The following is a 16,163-nucleotide window of genomic DNA, read 5'->3' on the forward strand; positions in this document are numbered from 1 at the left end:
TAAAAATGAGTTTCATTCTGAATTTCATGTTTTTGTGTTGTACCACCCCTGTTCATTGCGTTTCTTTCACTATAACATCATCTTTAGTTTATAATTAACGTGAAGCATATCTAGGTAGGTTGTCGCCTGGTATCACAACCATAAACATGCATAGAAACCACATTGAGTGCTTTGGCCCATTGCGGCAAAGTGTCAATGCCGCCATATTGGAAAGGGCAAGACTGCCATGTAAACAGCCAGAAAGAAAATACAGCTCTCTCGTTTAATTAAACGTGTTTATATTTCAAAACTACTTTTAATGCTTGACTTTTCACATATCTGTAGGGCAAAAAGTCATTTTCTGATAATAAATAAATTAATAGAGAATGTTTTCATACTCCAGATCATAAACCGTTAAAATCATTTGAAAAATGTAAATGTGTTTTCTATCTATAAAAAAACACAGCTACAGGGGTGTTCATAGGGTAGTCTTGCATTCCCCACTATTCCCCTAACAATTCAGCGGCCAATACGGTGTCTATACGTATATCTATGATCAGGCTGCAAGGTTGCATTGAGATGATGAAAGCTAGCTTTAAAGTGTACAGATTTATATGTATCTGGCATTCCCTCAACCGCAGGGCTGCCAGATCAGAGCCGGATCGAGCGGACTGACAGCGGCGGAGACTCCAACGCACCCACCCATCTGTCAACCAGTCCGTTCTCCTCCCGGGAGCTAAGATGAGCCGCGATGACAGATTCAGGGTGAGCACATGACTGCCGGTACAGTAGACAAGTTCTGTACAGACACATACCGTTTCAAAGTGAACTCATCTTACCCTTCCACTCTCCCGAAGAAACCCTGAATTAAACAAGAGGTAGCCATCTGCAGGAAATGGAAGAGGAAAGACAAGAACATCGGAGCTTAAATTGAATTTCAAATGAAGAGCGTGCATGCTAATTCCAGCTACTCTATCTTAAGTAACTGCCAGTACGGGGGGGGTCATCGCTGAAATATGTTGGTGACTTCCCTCTGCGGGTTTCTATTATTTGCAATGCCAAATACAATACAATTTCTTTTGCAGAACACAAAAGAAGATATTTTGAAGAATGTTGGTTACCAAACAACATTGAACCCCATTGACTTCCATTGTATGGACACAAAACCACTGAGACATTTCTCAAAATATCTTCTTTTGTGTATATAATAGAATTGTTTCCAGTCAAAACACAAAACATTGTTAAATCTATAAACCAAGTGCATGTAAGTGAAAGAACAGCGTACATCCTGCTGCTAAGAACTGCTGCCCAAGCAGAGTTCGAAGGCTAACCTTTTCAGTTTCCAGTAATGCTAAAACTCTTCATTCAGATGAGTTTCCCAGAAGCAAACAAGCCATTTCTGCATTGTCTTTATTTTGCATCTGCCTCCACACCCAGCTGGTGAGAAGCAAGCTACAGTTAACGCAGCAACGTGCACTTAAAACGAAACTGAGGCATGGAGAACTGAGACAGACCTGCGGCCACGGCCCTACACCACAAACGGCAGATCTTGAGGTTGACTTATGAAGACGGTTATCTGGTTCTTCTGGGCACAGCTGAGACGGATCATGTGACAAAAGTGACATTTATACATATAGTGCACTGGTTGAATGACTTGAAAATGGCACTTTGTGTAGGTATAGAATCGGGTGTGTTATGAATCATGCATAGAAAAAATAAGAGCTTTAAATGTATTGCTCATACATGGTTAGTGTGAGATTAACACCGTGTCTACATGGGACACGTAAGAATAAGGGTTAAACTTGAAGGGTTGTACTGCAGATATGAACAATTCTCTTAAAGGGACAATTCAGCTAAAAATAAAGATTCTTTCATCATTTATTCACCCTCATGTCATTTCAAACCTGTATGACTTTCTTTCTTTTGCAGAACACAAAAGAAGATATTTTGAAGAATGTTGGTAACCAAACAACACTGACTTCCATTGACTTCCATTGTATGGGCACAAAACCACTGAGGCACTTCTCAAAATGTCTTCTTTCATGTTTCACAGAAGAGTCAAATGCACATTTTAAACAACATGTGGATGAATACATTATGATACATCATTTTTTCTTTCAAATCTGTATGTTCATCAGAATAAAGAAAGTAAAATGCATAAGGACGATAATCATTTTGTAAATACATTGTTGCATTATTTTCCTGTACCAAAACAATGTTTTCCGTTAAGCTTTACTAAAATAATGCAACAATACAAATTGAACTGTGCAACACTGCAATGCATCATGGAAGTCAATTTACAGAAGCTTTGCTATGCGAGTGCACAACGTAAAAACCATCAGGCAACTTCTTGAAAAGCATACCGCTGCCCTCCGTCCACGAGTAGCTAAAAGTGAACAGCTCTGTTTGAAATTTCATCTTATTTATGCAGCTGCTTGGTCTGAATAGCTCCTCAATACCATCATAGTTGTTCCTTATTGTCCTTCTCGACCGCTTGTGGACTACAGCAAGGTTCTCATGCTTTTCCAGCTGTCCAGTCACAACATCAGAGTTAACCTTTCACCCCGCTCCACCACCGTGGTAAATTAACAGTAGGGTTTTTCTGTACTCGACCATTTTCTGGACTCTTAATAGACATTTCAGATGGCAGCGTGCGTGCAGGTGTGTTGTCCGCATTACCCCAGTTCCCATGACATTAACCGAACGCTATGTGGTTCGTATAATTAGTGCTGGATTTCGTATTGTGTCACGCCTATGTAGGATGTGCTGAGTGTGGTTTGTCCTCGTCTTTCTAGTACAATGCTTCAAGCCCCCTCAAGAGCATCGCACACCAGTGACCTTTAGCGTGATGACACATGCTTCCGCAGGCCAAAACCACCTCGCTGCAGCGTTAGCCAACGTTAGCCGAGAAATTAATAACGGCAGCCTCTCATTTACCGATCATGACCCGACTTGTTCCTGGTTGCTGACTACACGCAGAACCTCTCTGAATGATCTGCGGGCTAATTATGGGCTGTCGACGCTAATTGTGTTATGCGTAGCTGCCCTGGGGTTCCAAAGGCCTGCCATGCAAATGGCATGATTTATGGCGGCACGCTCCGGGAAAAGGCCACCGCATCCTTTCGGTTCCAAACAGGTGGGATGGCAACCGGAACGCATCTCCTGTGGCTCGGAGAAATGGCCCCTTATTCCGGATAAACTTTCTCGGGTTATATGTCAGCTCCGAGAAAACAGCTAAAAAGATCAGCAAGTTTTACAGGCACGTAACTTAAAGGATATCATTACTTTGCGAATAACAGCTGACATGCTTGATATATAACACAGGTGCTGAGGCACTTGGCATTTAAAGTTTGGCGCCGAGCCGGGGTACTTTGCCGCTCAACGCCGACATGTAGCAGCAGCCCTGCAAAAAGACTAGCAAACAAAATCCAGGAGACCTTATGCAACCATGTTAACTAACACATGCTGTGGTTGCTGTCTCGTGCCTCACAGTAAAGCTCCCTGAGGTTTGACTGAGTGGAAAATACAGCCAACCCACGCGTACCCGAAACAGAAGCGTCTACTCTGCAGCGAGAAGAAACACAGGCAGGGTATAACGGCGTAAACCCTTTATCTGTGCAGCTGGATCCCTGGGAAAGCTACGGCACTAATGCGACGCATGCATGTGTTGATTAGAGAAACCCCTTGCAGAGGGCGTAAAGTGCATCGCCCTTCTGGTTAACATGAGGCGGTTGCTTCATTAACATAAAAGATATCACGGGATGACCTGTACTGTGTTAAAGGTGCTGTCCCCTGCACTGTGCTCGATGGGAGTAAGTGTTAGAAATGTTTTAGATGTGTCAGGTCTAATAACGGTGGGCTGTGGCACTCACATGATGATTATGAAGAGAAATGTCACATCAACGATGTTTGAGTTGTATGAACAGATATATGATTTTCACCTGTAAAATGTTAAACGCACACTGCAACTTAGACCAAAATATTGTAGACATGGAGGCGGGATCTTTTCATTTGGGGTAATAACCCAAACCAACCTAGCAACCACTCAGAACACCGTAGCAACTGCATAAGTTTAGTCGCATTTGGGTGGAGACTTGCACAAGCAAGTAACTTTTTTGGAAAATATGAATATCAATTTGTCGTTTCACTCCATGATAAAGAAAATCATTAATACACTGCAAAAATTAATTTCTCGTCATTTTTTACTCGTTTTATTGTACAAATATTTATAAATTCTTGAAGTAAAAAGTCTCTTGTTTTTTTTTTATGAAAAAGTAAACAAAATAAGTGACTATGCTCAAAACAAAAATGTATATCTAGCAAGAGGGCAAGTAAACTAAATTTACTCACATATTAAGACTTTTTTTTTCTTTAGGCACAAAGTCACTTACGTTTATAGGACATAGGCTACAAGACAAAAATCTTCTTTTCCAAAATTAGTAACAAAAATTTACTAATTTATGAATTAACGTTATTTTTCTTGCCTCATTCGTGGATTTTTCTTGTTTTAAGCATAAAGCCTCTCTCTCTTTCTTTCTTTCTTTAGAAAACAAGACTTAATATCTGAAATCATTTTGCTTCTCAAGTAAATTTATCTTGATTCAAGAACTTTTACATATTTGTACTGAAAACAAGACAATAACGCTAGGTAAGACATTCATTTGTTGCATGCTATGTTTCAGCACGAGATTTCCTTCAGTCAGGATCTCTCAGCTCAACGTGCACGAGATCCTTTTATGGTACTGTAAACAGAACGCTGTAAATCCAGCTGAGACTGAGAAAAAAGAAAACGAGTCAGAGAGAAGAAATGAATGAACACAGGAAACCTCACTCTGGCAGGAAGTGGGAACGGCTGCTATGGTAACGCAGTGAAAGAAGAAGCCCTGGCGGAGTTCGCGCGAATCGCTGCCTTTTGACGTCATTTCGCGCATGGAGAGAGCGAGTGAGAACAGCTGCAGAAGACATAAAATAAACAAAGGACGTGTGAACTCGGCTGTGCTCGCTCAGAAATGGTACGCGGTAACGCGGTAGCCATCATGTTCGGAAAAAGCACCGCCTCCTCAGATAATCTTTAGTTGGGACGGTCATTTAAATATAAGTTGTATTTCGTTTTGAAAAAAGCAAAGGGCGCACGTTAAAGGCTGATGGATGGCTTTTGATTTATGAACTGACTTAGCGGTCATTGTAATAACATTTCAGTTTGTGTTACTTGAATTTGCTGTAGCTTGCAATTGTACCTCGCAAAAAACTTGGCTGCATGTTTTAACAGTGTGGCATTTTTATTTATTTTGTTGCTTTAATGCTAATAATCTATCATAAAAGGTTAAATGCTCTGTACGTTGCATTGAGTAAAAGCATCTGCTAAATGAATAAATGTAAATCTATCAGGTGTATGTCATTTTTCCTAAATTTATGGATTTTTTCTTTTCTTTATATTTTTAAGCTGTCAGTCACTACACAATTACTGGACCAAATGTGCATTGCATCTTCCCCTGTAATTTCATGTATTTACTTGTTAATTTTACAGCGTTGGTGCTATACAGACCCCTTTTCACATGACGTCACGCATCTTCCGTTCTGCCGCGAAGCAGTGTGTCGTTATTGTTCAACAGTTTCGTATTGTAACATCCCAGTCAAAAGGAAGTTAAATATTTAGGAATTACAATAAATAATAGAATAGAAGTTCATTACATTTTAATCCTATTATCCAAAGAACTCGGTGGAAATTTAATCAATGGCTTTTAAGGGACTTGTCATTAAAAGGTAGCGTTTTGATTTCCAAAGCAGAAGGTATATCCAGGCTAACTTATACAGCTATGTCTCTTCAGGTGGAGGAAAGAATTTTGAGAGAAATTGATACGTTGATCTTTGATTTTGCCTGTAAAAATAGCTAACATTATTTAAGGAAAACAGTTGTAATGAACATATATAGAAATGGTGGCCTCAACTTTCTGGACTTTACTACATTAAATAACACATTTAAAATCAATTGGATTAGACAATTAGTAAAATGTCCTGCTTCCTTTTGGAATATAATTCCTACTTCTATTTTATCTAATTTGGGTGTCATACATTTTGTCCTGGTTTGCAATTTTGATATTAGTAAAATACCTGTGAAACATCTTCAAGCTTTTCGTGCATGGTGCTTACCTTACCCACAAACACAAATTTTCACCTCAACCATGGAATAATAAGGATATTCTATGTAAACTAAAGTCTGTCTTCATGTAAAATTGGTTTCGAAATAATATTATTTTGGTGGACCAGTTATTTAACTTTGATGGCTTTTATTTACTTATGAGGAATTTCTAGCGAAGTACAATATCCCCATACCACCAAAAGAATTTGCAACTGTTTTTGGTGCAATTTCTAGTGGAATATGTATGCTGTTTAAACAGCAAAAAAGATTAGATTATCAACAATTTCAATTTATGTCACCCAATTACTGCTTGGTAGGTAGAATTTGTTTTTCCTCTCGTTGTAACAATAGATTAATAAGAGCTCTTTTTCAGGAAAGAATTGTTTCAAAACCAAATGCAATTATTTATTGGAATCAGTTTGTAACTAATGTGGACTGGAAAAAAGTCTGGCTTTTGCCCAACCGTTATTTTTTAACAAACAAGATTAAAGAAGTTACCTATAAGCTTCTACATAGAATTTATCCCATTAAAAATTATTTAACTAAATATAAAAAATATATAGATGGGAATTGTAGCTTTTGCAAGCAGAAGCCAGAGACAGTTGTTCATTTATTTTGGCAATGTCCTTTTGTTTATTTTTTTGGCAAAATGTACTTGATTTTATTCTTGAAAATATTGATGTAAATATTATTTTACAGTGGAAAGATGTCCTATTAGGTATAATTGTTAACTCTAAAGATAAACAAACGCACATATATGTTATTAATTTTGTTATTCTAATGGCAAAATTTCACATTCATACATACATTCATACATACAAAACATTATTTTGAGTCTGTAATGCCCTCAAAGAAATCCAAAGCTATTCCGATTGTAAGAGCGTGTACACTTTTTAAAGTATTCTTATAATTTTGTTTATATTTTATATTTATTGTTTATATAATTTTTACTATATATTATTTAAAATAATAAAGCAGTGTATTGTTACTTCCGCTAGCACTCCAGTTCATAAGGTGGCGGTAATGCACGTATAAGCTGGTTTGCCAACCGTCAGTAAAACTCAAGAAGCTAGATGATGTACAACGTCTTGCAGACAAATTTTCGCTAACGACAAGATCAAAGCTAGAGAAAGGATACAAATTCTTCGTTAAACAGTACCTGTTTGATTATGAAGGTAAGTGTTTTGTTTTCTTTTTGTGTTAGCGAAGGTGCTAGGTTAAGTACTTGAATACGTGTTCTGTCAGTTTTTTTCCACTGTTGTTAAATTCCAGCGCGACGGCAAAACGGAAGTTCTTCTTCTTGTTTGTTGCAAAACGGATGTTATGATGCACTGGTTTTCGAAAAGGCGGAAGTTCAGTGACGTCATTGTGAAAAGGGCCTATTGCAGTCTAGATCAATGAACAGAACTTGATTGACGCATTGTTCTTAAGTACTGCCCGGTGACCTTCCACTAACATTTGCCACCTTTTCTTTTCTCAATAACCATCTAGCTTAAGCCGAATGCACACTTCAACACTAAAGTGTTGTGTAAAATGCAGTTGACAAAAGACAAAGAAGAAACGGTATGCTTTACAATCATATCTTTATTGCAAAAAACGTAAGAACTTCGAAACATGCAGAGCGATGAGGTTTTTTTTTTTAGCAAGAACAGCTACAGAATATGATCTCAATCGTAACTCCTCTGGAAATTCTCGGTCTTGCAGACAAGCCCGAAATGAGTGAATGAATTGAGTCAGTGGTTTCCTTTTAAGCTGCAATGAAAGAAATGGTATGTGGGCAACTCTTCTGGGTATTCTGAGCAGCGATCTGTAATGTGTGTTCGACAGAGTGAAAGGCAAGCCGAGAGAGAACGAGAAATATGATTTAAAACAGAGCCACACCGCAAGGCCTCTAACGCAAATGTGTATGTCTGCATTTCGGCTGATGTTTATGTGTTAGCCTCGCAACCCCCCGTTCTTGTTATCAACCCCCACCCGGTTACCTCTCTTCTGCGTGATAATCGCACAGACAGACAGCTTTGCTGTCTTAACACCCACCCACTTTAGCACGCCGAAACGCTCTGATGAGAGAGTAAGGACAGGTGCTGCATGTGTGTGTTTGTGTAAAACTTGGGGGTTGGGTGACACACTAAAACATTTCTGAGTTCAGGTGTAAAGAACGTAACCAGTAGCCAGCTCTAAGTGGGTGAACAGATCAAATGCTTGGCACCAAATCTCACATTTGATTTCACTTTTTTGGGGGGGCATTTTAAAGCAATTCTAATCGTCTTATATTGACATACAGTTTGCATATTCAGTTCATTTTTGGCCGGTTAACATATTTAATAGCCTAGTTCAAATCGTGTAAAACAAGAAATATGTTTTAAACAAACTCCATATGCAGGATAAATGTGTTATTCATTTAACAGAGCGAATACACATCCCCAGGTCCGTGTTTATAAGTATTATGAAACCATAATGAAACAAACGAGGTAGTGAATAGATTCTTGGCATAATAAGCTGTTGAAATACCTTCGCGAAATGTCACCCACCCTAGAACAAGGGGTGTGTAGGACTGTAAAGGGCAACTTGAGAAGATCTTGTGCAATACAGGTATCTGTTTGATAAACCCTTGGGGGTTTTGTAAATGAGTATGGAGTGCCTCCACCTTTCCAAGATTTTTGGGCTAACATGGCATCCGCCACACACGACAGATCAAAACATGATGCTTTTGATGAGATGAATTTTGAGCCAATCAGCTTTCTCAATGGGCGAGGCTACGGAAATCAAACACAGATGCTGCGTCCGAAATCGCCTACTTCCATACTATATAGTAGGCGAAAATGAGTATGAGTCATGAGCAGTATGTCCGAAACCTCAGTATGCAAAAACAGTAGGCGAGAAATACCCGGATGGTCAACTACTACCGCCGAGATTCGTGAGTGTGGATCGGATGGACACTTTTCTATCCCATGATGCCACGGGAGCTTTCAAAAGTAAATCAAATAAATATAGCGGAAAACTTTAAGGTGGACGTCCGTTTTTAATGTAAGTGCCTAAATTGTTACTAAATTACGTTACTAAACACGTATAGGTTGTTGTTAATACGTCATAGGTCAAAGAGCATACGGGTCACATGACCATAAAACATGGCGGACGCAGTATGTCCGAAATGTATTCTTACTACACCCACTCATACTATATAGAACGTACTGTTTTAACGGCCGATATACTTATTTAAATTCAGTACGTGCTGTCACAGTAGGCCTATGCGATTTTGGACGCAGCGTTAGTATGTCCTGTGGTTATTGCACCTGATTTCTGAATCATGTTTGGCTTCTTCAAGGTTGTTTTTCAAGACTACTAGCATCACAAAACCACCTATCGCTCTTCAAAATAAACACTTCTCAGTTGGATTTAATTGTTCATGGAGGGATCATTCAGGAACCCCGAAGTGCTGTCGACAGGGGTCTTTGGAAAGGGGGGAGGTTCAATCAATAAGGATTTTGTTAAGCGGCCTGCATGGCGCAGATTGCGGAGGGGTCTTTCAGACATGGCCGATCGGTGTGACCGATGGGGTGGCAGACACCGTGTTTCAAGACTCATGGGAGTAGGTGCGTTGCACGGCCAAGAGCCTCTCTGTTCAATCGATCGCAGGCCGTCAATTGGATAGACTCAAATGAATGTGCCTTTAACCTTCGAGAGCATATGCAAAAACAACCCATGTGCAATACGAGGGTCTATTTATTCAGTTGCAGAGCGTACAGTTGTCGCACCCAAAAATTTACGAAATGACTCGATGCTGTTTCTTTGAAAACGAACAGTCGGCCATGCTGTAGATTGCACGTACGTGTTGATCTCTTTTTGCAAATCATGTTTGGACGCATCATTGTAGGAAGGCTTCGTGAAATCGTTTCTGGTAAACATAACACGGAGAACTTCAGAGAAACAAGAGGCCCCGTCATTTCACCCCGAGAGCTCATCAGACGCTTTGGAACCCAGCCAGTTTCACATTTACACACACAGACACGCACACTAGATTGTCAAGGCATACATGTGCACATATGTATAGACGGCGAGGGATTATTCAGGTGACCTTGTTGCAAGCGGCTTACCCTCATTGAGTTTCATAACGTTGCTTTTAAGTAGCGATTGGCACTGAAACCGGACTGAAGAAGTGCATTTGCATCGATATAAATGTAGAAAAACCCACAATATGGAGAGGAATGTACACGATTTACATGTATAATTCTTTTCTCCCGTTTTCTGTCTCCATTATCGTCTCATACAGGAACCGGCGTAAAACGGGCATGTTTATGGTTGTGCAAAAGGAAGTCAGAAACAGGAACTTTCCAACAGAGATGCAAGGTTTATATTTAACCTCCTGAGCTCACTCATATAGCAAACGTAAAGTGTATTTGTGAATACGGTTTAATGCTGTAGTTCACTCTCTTTCCAACTCTACATCGGTTTTATTCATTATAAGCGTGTTTTTAAAAAATGCATGCACATATACAGGTTGCAGTTTAACGTAGTAGTTAATCCAAAAATGAAAATTCTGTCATAATTGACTCACCCTCATGTCATTTCAAACCTGTATGACTTTCTTTCTTCTGCAGAACATTAAAGAAGATATGTTGAAGAATGTTGGTAACCGAACAACGGCAGTACCCATTCACTTCTATTGTACAGACACAAAACCAATGCAAGTGAATGGGTGCCACCCTTTTTGAATTACCAACACCCTCCAAAAGAGGGTGAGTAAATGATGACAGAATTTTCATTTTTGGGTGAACTATCATTTTAATGCAGAAGCCATCCGAGATCAAGCTAAGCTCTTGATGCATTTTATATGCCACCAAACCTATTACACATCCAAATAAGCACAGACACACAGTCGATCCATGCTGATCATCAGGATTTGCAGTGAAGCCATCCACAAATCGCAGTGCAAGGTTCCCGCCTCTTTGGGTCGATCCAGGTCGAATTCAATTTGTAAGATATTATGTATTGATCCGTGCACATTGGCCTGAGAATGGAGAGGGACAGAGGATCCTTTGACCCGCGCTTGGCTATTCTCTTCATCGCTGCCATCCCCTCAATGTGAAGTCTGATTAAGTAACTATAGAATTGTTTTCCAAAGTGTCTTTATAAAAAAAGGCAGCTAGCTGTATTTCAAGTGCAAAGGCAATCCCACAATGCACTGCACAGTGTAAATATACCTCCTGTGTAATTCATTCAAAACTGAAAAGTGGCCTTTTCGCTAAATTTGCTAATAAAGCTGGTGGGGATACCAAGATGTTGTTTTGTTACAGCACATGCTCTATTTGCTGTGTTCGGAAAGCATATTTATCAAAAGGCGAAATGTCCGAGCAGCCATTTAGCTGGCCGTGTTTAGCTAAATAACTAGAGCAGGTTTTCACACCCATACCTTATTACATACTGATTGATTGATGCTTTTTATGACTGAGTCCTGGATGGCCAGACCTCCCACACTCCTACTAGCGCAGAAGAGAATTGCATTAAGCCGAGCAGCAGGTCCTAAATCAGTCCAATCAATACCCTTCTGCTGGGCTCTCCATCACGGGCCCCGAGTAAATAATTCAAATGAGATAGTTAGATGCTTTGAAATGTAAAAAGGGTGGAAGAAAATCTCTCGCCACATTTTGTCGGCTCGGCATGCCTCGCCGTCGTTTATCCTCGCCTGCAGGTACGGCAAATGTTTCTATAAATCCCAAAATTAAATCGATGACTGCTTGACGGGGTAAATTGAGATTTGGGTCCGGTTTGTTACACCGAGCCATTACGTTAACATTAAATATTCAAAAGAGCTAAATCAATTCACAAAGGATTTGGATCTTTGAGGCGCCGTAGCAGCACCAGCTGACTCTTTTGACTTGTTTCAAAAGGCCTTTAAATCACAATAGGCTGCAGTTCTAATAAGCTGCAAAGATTAATTTGCCACAGGGTAAAAATAGAGCTTTAAAATGCTTTGGGATTTAATTCGATGCTGGTTTTTCATAGGCATGTAATTTCGTACTAGTGACTGAATGGAATTGCACAAATAAGTATTACTTTCAAAACCCTTGCTGTTTTCCATTGGTCGACAAACAGATAGCCCAGCCCGAAACACACACCATTTGGTTGAATCTGTGTGTTTGAATAGCGCCACAAAGAAAGATCACTAACAAATCCAGAGGAAAATGTTATTGCTCAGATGTTGCTCTTCTCAAGTAGAGATGTTTCATCTCAAGTATCAATTTAGTCTCAGTTTCTCCTAAAATTGCTTAGAAGTATGACAATAGAAACAAATAAGAGTAAGACAAATGTTAAAATACATGAAGTGTATGGCGGTGTAAAATGAATGTAGTTTGTGAGGTGATGTGAAACAATCTGGATTTGGGTACATTTGATGAGAAATGTTTGAGTTCAAGAGATCTTCAATAATATTGACTTCCGATTGACAAATCTTGACAAGTTTGTGACACTTCTGAAACTGGAGACATTTGTGAGATTTTCGGGTCTCTTTCCTCAGGATAAATATCTGAGACACAGGAACAAAAGTTTGCTCTCCTTTTAACCTCATTTACGTCTGTGAGAAACAGTAAAAACTGTTGATTTTTCTGATGGGAATGACCTTATACTTCTAATATCTCTGTGCATATCAAACTGACATATTTGAATACTAAAACTACACACTTCTCTCATTTCCTTTAGGATTTAAATGTATTTTCCTTGGATTTATGACCAAATTTCCACTTAGTGCATATTTTTAGGACCAACTATGAAAACAAACACGAGAATTTCCTGTACGTGGTGACTCCCGTCCTCTCACGCACGCACCAGTTTTAAATAGCAGAATCTCCCAGCAGGCAGACAGGCAAACCCAAAAGTTATTTGAACAGTCAGGCAGCGTCTGGGAGCTAACAGGAGGCCGGAATCCCCTGACAGCAGCCATTGTGAAATTTCCATTCTTATCTCAATGACAACGGCTGCGCTGCCGAGGTGGGAATCCCTCTATTTACACACTGCTTCCTCTCTCAGCAGGGAATTCTGGGTACTCATTACCCTCATAGGAAACCCTGCGCTTTGTGTACTACCTTTGACTTCTGCTTCGCAAATTGTATTGCTCAACCATGTCGCAAACTTTGAAGCTTTCAAAGGGTGGATTACAGTCATACCCGAAAGGGTTACGGGCTTTTATCAAAAGATGAATCACAGCGTGTTTGCACACACTCGTATGCGCCCGAACGCTTCCTGTTTCATTGCAGCAGTTTTATGAAACATGTGCGCAGCGACGCACGTTTTACTTTGTGCGTCACGGCTAACGTCAGATGTGTCCGGGCCGTCTAAGCTAACGTGGCTAGCAGGATAACACAAAACAGATGCAACCGCAACTGGGACAACAGACAAGGGTGAAACCAGCGATAGGTTGTCTGTTCCTGGTTTCACAAGCGTATCGTTGAATGGAGACCACGTCTCAATGCAGCAAGACGGATGGACTATAGACCAAATTATCCCCCACTGCTGTATAACAGACCACTCTTGTCTGTGATCTAAATTAGGCCTTTTCAGATTATTTAAGATGGATGGGGTTCCGTATTCGTTTGCAAAAAGAAATAAAGAGAGAAGAGAATGCTGGGGGCTTTTTTCAATTACCTCTGGATGTTAAATGAGAACTCGGCCTAGAATGCGCGAGAACTCTCGCCGTTATTGCATTATGCGAGAAACCGTCTGACCTACTAAAGACTCGACCCACAGGAAATAAAATGGCAAATGAATATCTCCATTGTTTCTCCCACACGGCAATGAGATTAAATAGAGTCCACAATCAAAAGTCGGAGATTTCTTTGCGTATTGAATTTCTCATTAAATCTTACAAGACCAAACACGAGAGTAACATTTTTGAGACGAAGCTGATACTTATTAAATGAAACATAAGTGAGTGATGCTTTGAAAGTGCAAGAATAAATTTCCCTTTGGATTTTTTGTTTAAAACAAAAGAAAATATTAAAACTTCCTTCTAGCCTGTGGATGACTTGAGGAGATGAAGGCCATTTACGTTTATTCATTTAGCACATACTTTTATCCAGAGCAACTAACAAACGAGAATGCACTTCAAATTTTGTCAAAAGAGAACAATCCCCGATAGCACAGGTACATCTGTAAGACGTCTGCTAAAGATCTGGAGTTATTTAAATTATAAACATCTTACAGACATCTTCTAGATGTCTATGGCATCTGACAGGAGACATCTCAAAGACATATTGCAGATGGGCAAACAATAAAACAAATTGTTTTGCAGATGTAAATGCAGACATCAAATAGACGTCTCCCAGATGTTTAAAAATGTGATATGTGTTTATAAAACTATATGTCAGGTACGACTGCCACTGTAAACATCTCATGCCCCCTATTGAAAAAAACAGGTAGTGACATCAGTCCTCATATCCTCTCATTTCTGTATCAGTCGCTGTGACTCACCTTGCCACCCCAACCCCCCCTCCAAATCAGACGCCGGCTATTGATTCACTGGATTGATCCTGGACTCCGTCCATCTGCTCTCGGCCTGTGTCTACAAGTCCGCTGGCCTCCCGGAGAGCGGGGCCACTGTGCCCGGGACAGCTGGTGCTGATAACCAATCTGTCATTTGAAGGCTTTTTGTAAAACAAGATACCGGGCAACCAGATACCGTGAATTAATACATGAACAGTGTACAGCGCTGCCGAACCCCCTTCACCCCCCTTCTTGGTTGCATGTGCCTAGAAACAGTTGGCTCTTTCAGGCCTCCGTACAAAGCATTCTTTCAAGGGCCATTTCAAGGGCAACAAAAGCCTACTGAGGTCTCCACTACCAGGTCTTCTTTCAATAGAGCGGGTAGAGGTCTACTAAGAGAGATACTGATCATTCATATTGATTAGGGACATGCAAAATGATATATTTACCAAAATCAATGAGTACAGTGTTAGGAACGGCTCACCTGATGGGTTTTTACAGCGTTTTACTTAAATAATTACAAAAGGGGCAGGGCTAATTTTAAAGGACCGTTCTTAACACAGAATCTTACAAATGCAAGCTTATGGGGGGGGGGTGCTCAAAAAATAGCGTGATACACGACCAAACGCGATGGTCTTTATGTGCCAGCTGTTCAAAAGATGTGTGTACAAACAGTATAACAGCTTCAAGACGAAGTCAAGTGAAATCTGAGTTTAAATTGATCACTTCCGACTTCAATGCGTTTCATTTACATGTCACACAATGTTAAAGAGCATCGAACACTCTTTATTGTTTTTTATTTAGTAAAAATGCATAACATTTTGTGCTGTGACAATATTTTAAAGTTGGTTTTTACGTTTTCACTAAATGTAGCTCTGTGCTTATCTCACTGGAAGCATCTTGGGCGTGACGTCGAATGACGCGTCTCTCTAAGGTCAGGGTTGATTGATCTGCCCCAAATTCAGAGGTCGATACGTGCCGTTCCAGATGTTATTTTCAAATAGGAGGTAGGAAAAATGCTAATTCATCTCGAACACAGCACGCTTTCATCATGCTATACATTTAGAAAAACTCTTATAAAAATATCGCTCCTGTCCTTCTGAAACCTCATATCTCCATATTTAATAAATCTTTATTATTATTAGTCACCCTTTATGTCTGTCACTGTGGTTTGCAAATATCTAACCAATAAAAAGTGGTAAAATGTGCTTGTAAACTTGGACAACACAGTATTTAGTCTTTTTAATTTAATCACATTATTTAATATATTAGTCAACAACCCATTGACTCGTCTGTTATGATAACATCAATTTCTGTCATCAAGTACATCAAACACATAAGTCCTGTTTGACTAAATATTTGCCTGCGTAAAACAAAAGCGCTCCACCTCTGATGACACCTGCAGTACTAGTGCTGGAGGGTCCGAATGCACAAATGAAGGAAGTGCTGTCAGGTCCTGATCTACAGCTCAGCAGATGCTCTGTACACAAGGTTCAGAAGAGCGACCCTCAGCACAGAGGCCTGTTTGTTCCTGTCTGGGCTTTAAAACAGGTGCACTTTCAAGGCGGGG

The sequence above is a fragment of the Triplophysa rosa genome, linkage group LG25 (assembly GCF_024868665.1).
Source record: "Triplophysa rosa linkage group LG25, Trosa_1v2, whole genome shotgun sequence".
Classification (NCBI taxonomy): domain Eukaryota; kingdom Metazoa; phylum Chordata; class Actinopteri; order Cypriniformes; family Nemacheilidae; genus Triplophysa; species Triplophysa rosa.